Consider the following 5,465-nt stretch of genomic DNA (forward strand, 5'->3'; position numbering starts at 1 on the left):
AAAATACCAGGATATCATCCAGATAAACCACGACGAACTTGTCGAGGTAATCCATGAATATGTAGTTCATCAGACGAGAGAAGGTGGCTGGAGCATTCGTTAAGCCGAATGACATGACGGTGTACTCGTATGATCCATACCGAGTCACGAAGGCGGTCTTTGGGATATCCTCTTCACGAACACGGATCTGGTGGTAACCCAACCTCAAGTCGAGTTTGGAGAACACTGATGAGCCAGCCAGTTGGTCATAAAGATCATTGATCCGAGGAAGAGGATATTTATTCTGAATGGTAGCTTGGTTTATAGGACGGTAGTCTTGGACTAATCGGTTCGTCCCATCCTTCTTCTTAACAAGGAGAGAAGGTGCTCCCCAAGGAGAGCAACTAGGGCGAATGAAACCTTTGACAAGAGATTTGTCGATTTCCTCCTTAAGCTCAATGAGTTCATGCAGCGGCATCTTGTAGGGTCGTTTGGCTATAGGAGTGGTGCCTGGTTTCAAGTCGATGATGAATTCGATAGCTCTAGAAGGGGGAATCCCTAGAAGTTCTTCCGGAAAGACGTCTTGGAATTCACGAACGACGGGAATGTTTTCAATGCCCTCGAGTGGTGCAACGTTCAATGCATTCAAGGCATAAAGTCATGCCTCGGCATTCTGAACTAGATGAGCCTGGTAAGTAACTATTTCATCAGAAGGATGTAGCAGATGGACGGTCTTAGTGGCACAAACTATAGAAGTAGTATGCGCTTTCAACCAATCCATCCCCAGAATGAGGTTGATGTTAGACGACTTCAGGATAATGGGAGAGGCATAGAATTCCAGCCCTTCGACTTCCACGGGGACGTCGATGCCAACCAGTGAGGTTTGACATTGCCCCACGGGGTTTTTTACCAATACCGAAGTGTTCATCTCCTCACATTTAACGTCATGCTTGTATGCAAAATCTTCTGACATGAATGAATGCGATGCTCCTGAATCGAATAAAACAGATGCAGGTACTGAATTTACGAGGAGTGTACCCATCACGGTAGCAGGCTGGTCTTGAGATTTGTTGAGATCAACGTGGTTGGCATGAACACGACCATAAGACCTGGCATTGTTGTTGCGAGGCTGGTTGCTTCCACGGCCAGCTGTAGGGAGGGCCAGTTGATTCTGATTTTGATTGCAATCTCTGGCACGGTGACCTGGTTGACCACACTTGTAGCAGAGACCATTATTAGGAGTGGGAACAGGAGCTTGGGATGGTGGAGCTGGAAGCCTTGGCTGCCTGGTTGGTGGGGGAGGCAGACACGGTGCAGCATAGGACTGCCTTGGAGCAGGTGCAGTTGGCTAGTACATGCTGTTGGGAATCCATATCCTACGCTTCTGCGTGGACGGGCCCGAAGATGAGCCCGTGTCACGGTTGCGCCTGTGAGAGCTCTGGTGTTCCTGCAGACCAGTTTCGACATTGATGGCCTTGTTCACCAAGGTGGCGAAATCAGCAAAGTCATGCACTAGAAGTGCGAGCTTGATGTCAGCTTGAAGGCCATCATGGAACTTCTCCTGTCTGCGTGCATCAGTTGCAATGTCTTCTTCAGCATAGCGGGACAAATCCAGAAACTCCCGCTGATAAGCTTCCTCAGTTTTGTTGCCTTGGATGAGGTTGCGGAACTCACGCTTCTTACGGTCCATGACTCCCTGAGGAATGAAGCGAGCACGGAAAGCAGCTTGGAAGTCTGGCCAGGTGATGATTGTTCCAACCAGCAGAGTACGCCTGTGACTGTCCCACCATTGAGCAGCGGGTCCCTTCAAGAAGAAGGAAGCAAAGGTGACATAGCTGGCAGGGGCTACATCAGCAGACTCCATCTCATAGGTGATGTCACGGAGCCAGTCATCAGCATCCAGGGGCTGAGTTGAGCTACGGTACACAGTTGGGTTGAGACGCATGAAATCCTGCAGAGTCACTTGGGTTGGCTGCTGGTTCATATTAGGGCGAGGAAACTGAGCCATAATATTCTCCATAAACTGGTGATTCAGCTCAAACTGTTGCATCATCCCAGCCATGTACTCAGGCGGGGGTGGGGGAGGGTCACCACGACCACGCCCACCTGGTCTAACCATCCTGCTAATATATAACAGGGGTAGTTCAACATTGAGAATTTGCAAGGACAAGAATCATTCATGATGAAACATGCATAATGAAAGGAACACGATAGATACTACATAGTAGTTGGCATATCTTACAAAAGTGATCATGCATAGAGTTCGATACACAGAGTTCAGTACATAGCCTAAGAACATCATAGGCGGCACGCAGGCTCGCGGTGATTGCATCTAACACTAACAAGCAAGCCTACATCAGCCCCAGGAGGAACTGTGGAGGTAGGTGTAGCCTGACAGCTGGTAGTGACGCGACGGGAAGTCCTTCGCGTGAGTAGCCTGGGGTCTGCGGATACTCTGGTGCGGAACCCGACGCGCAGGTGGTAGAAGAGGACCAAGTGCGGGAGAGTAGCCTCCCACATCCGGCCAGCCGACACCCTGGGGCATCACGGTTCTGGCAGGGTAGATCACAGAACGTGATAGATCACCAGATCGGACAGAGGGGTGCAACAGCGTCAGAGCACGGTACAGGTGCTGACGGGTGGTGTACAACTCGTGGCGAAGAGCTCGGTTAGCTCTATCCAGCCCATCAGCATGCAGAACCAGGTTCGGATGGTAGAAGGGCTCTCGGGTGACAGTGGAGTAGGCAGCAGTGTAGTATCCATCCGCACCAACATCGGATGAGATAGCAATGTGCCTGAAAGGCGAGGTGTCCAACTCCCGATACTCTCCACGAAGACGTGTCAGAGCAGCATAAGCAGCATTGTGGACCGCCATGTTGATAGTCACTCCAACACCATGAGCAGTGTGTAGCACGGTAGTGGAGTCATACTCCCGAGAGTAGAGGTGGACGATGGCACGGTACTGCTCCTGGTTAAAGTCCTGGTACTCCTCGTGGACAGTGTACTCAGGGTGCCAGCGATAACCCAGATAGGTCATCATCTCAACCAACACAACAGGTGATCCCGAGGCACCAATGGCCGTCGTGTGGCACACGACCTGTCTCGTGGGTTCCATCTGAAAACAAAGATGTTTCAAAGGAGTCAAATGACAGTGTGGATAATGTTCAATATACTACTCTAAAGAATAGCTAGGGCTTATCCAACTTTGGAGTGAACGTGGTCATGAGATCCTAATGTTAGACTTAGTAAAATCGTTTAACCCAAGTAGGAGAGAGTTCAGAGTCCCAGAGTAAGGATCGAGGAGTAAAAGATCCTAATACCACCCAAATGGCGACATGGGCCCGTAAGACACACATCCATGTTAGTAAAAAGTTTTGTAATGTCTAGACTCGACTTCGGCCAAGGAGTGTGGAAGGGGGATTCCTACAGGCAGTCGGCTCTGATACCAACTTGTGACGCCCCCGATTCAATCGTACACTAATCATACACGCAAACGTGTACGATCAAGATCAGGGACTCACGGGAAGGTATCACAACACAACTCTACAAATAAAATAAGTCATACAAGCATCATATTACAAGCCAGGGGCCTCGAGGGCTCGAATACAAGAGCTCGATCATAGACGACTCAGCGGAAGTAACAATATCTGAGTACCGACATAAGTTAGACAAGTTTTCCTTAAGATGGCTAGCACAAACTGGGATACAGATCGAAAGAGGCGCAGGCCTCCTGCCCGGGATCCTCCTAAACTACCCCCTGGTCGTCGTCAGCGGGCTGCACGTAGTAGTAGGCACCTCCCGAGTAGTAGTAGTCATCATCGACGGTGGCGTCTGGCTTCTGGGCTCCATCGTCTGGTTGCACCAATCTGGTATAGAATGGGGGAAAAGAGGGAGCAAAGCAACTGCGAGTACTCATCCAAAGTACTCGCAAGCAAGGAGCTACACTACATATGTATGCATTGGTATCAAATGGAATGAGGGTATCATATGTGGACTAAACTGCAGAATGCCGGAATAAGAGGGGGATAGCTAGTCCTTATCAAAGACTACGCTTCTGGCCACCTCCATCTTGCAGCATGTAGAAGAGAGTAGATGGTAAGTTCACCAAGTAGCATCGCATAGCATAATCCTAACCAGCGATCCTCCCCTCGTCGCCCTGTGGGAGAGCGATCACCGGTTGTATCTGGCACTTGGAAGGGTGTGTTTTATTAAGTAACCGATTCTAGTTGTCATAAGGTCAAGGTACAACTCCAAGTCGTCCTGTTACCAAAGATCACGACTATTCGAATAGATTAACTTCCCTGCAGGGGTGCACCACATTTCCCAACATGCTCGATCCCCTTTGTCTGGACACACTTTTCTGGGTCATGCCCGGCCTCGGAAGATCAACACGTCGCAACCCTACCTAGGCACAACAGAGAGGTCATCACGCCGGTCCAAATCATATGGCGCAGGGGTCTGGGCCCATCGCCCATTGCACACCTGCACGTTGCGTACGCGGCCGGAAGCAGACCTAGCCCCCTTAATACAAGCGTGAGCTTACGGTCCAATGCGACGCGCGACGCTCAGTCGCTAACGTCACGAAGGCTTCGGCTGATACCACGGCGTCGAGTGCCCATAACCGTTCCCGCGTAGTTGGTTAGTGCGTATAGGCCAGTGGCCAGACTCAGATCAAATATCCAGAACTCGTTAAGCGTGTTATTTTGAAACCGACCTGGGCTAGGCCCACCTCTCTCCTAGGTGGTCTCAACCTACCCTGTCGCTCCGCCACAAAGATCCACTCAGAGGGCCATCGGGACAAACGTCCTTTCGGACCCAATCCGTGAATCACTCGCGGGTACTCTTCGAGCTGACCCGTCTTTAGTCACCACAAGTATCATATATTAGATATAAGTATATACCCGTGATCACCTCCCGAGTGATCACGGCCCGATAGTATAGCATGGCAGACGGACAAGAATGTAGGGCCACTGATGGTAAACTAGCATCCTATACTAAGCATTTAGGATTGCAGGTAAGGTATCAAGAGTTGTAGCAACAATGATAGGCTATGCATCAGAATAGGATTAACGGAAAGCAGTAACATGCTACACTACTCTAATGCAAGTAGTAGAGAGAAGAGTAGGCGATATCTGGTGATCAAGGGGGGGTGCCTGGTTGCTCTGGCAAGAGAGAGGGGTCGTCAACACCGTAGTCGTACTGGGTAGCAGCAGCGTCGGTCTCGGTGTCTAGCGAGAGAAGAGGGGGAAGAAACAATAAATATCAAGCAAACAGATGCATAGTGATGCATGACATGACAAGTATTGGTGCTAGGGGTGCCCTAACGCGGTATGAGGTGGTACCGGTGAAGGGGGGAAACATCCGGGAAAATATACCCGGTGTTTCGCGTTTTCAGACAGATGAACCAGAGGGGGAAAGTTGCGTGTTCACTATGCTAGGGATGCGTGGCAGACGAACGAGCTGCGTATCCGGATTCGTCTCGTCGT

This window comes from Triticum urartu, chromosome 4 (assembly GCF_003073215.2).
Source record: "Triticum urartu cultivar G1812 chromosome 4, Tu2.1, whole genome shotgun sequence".
Taxonomy (NCBI): domain Eukaryota; kingdom Viridiplantae; phylum Streptophyta; class Magnoliopsida; order Poales; family Poaceae; genus Triticum; species Triticum urartu.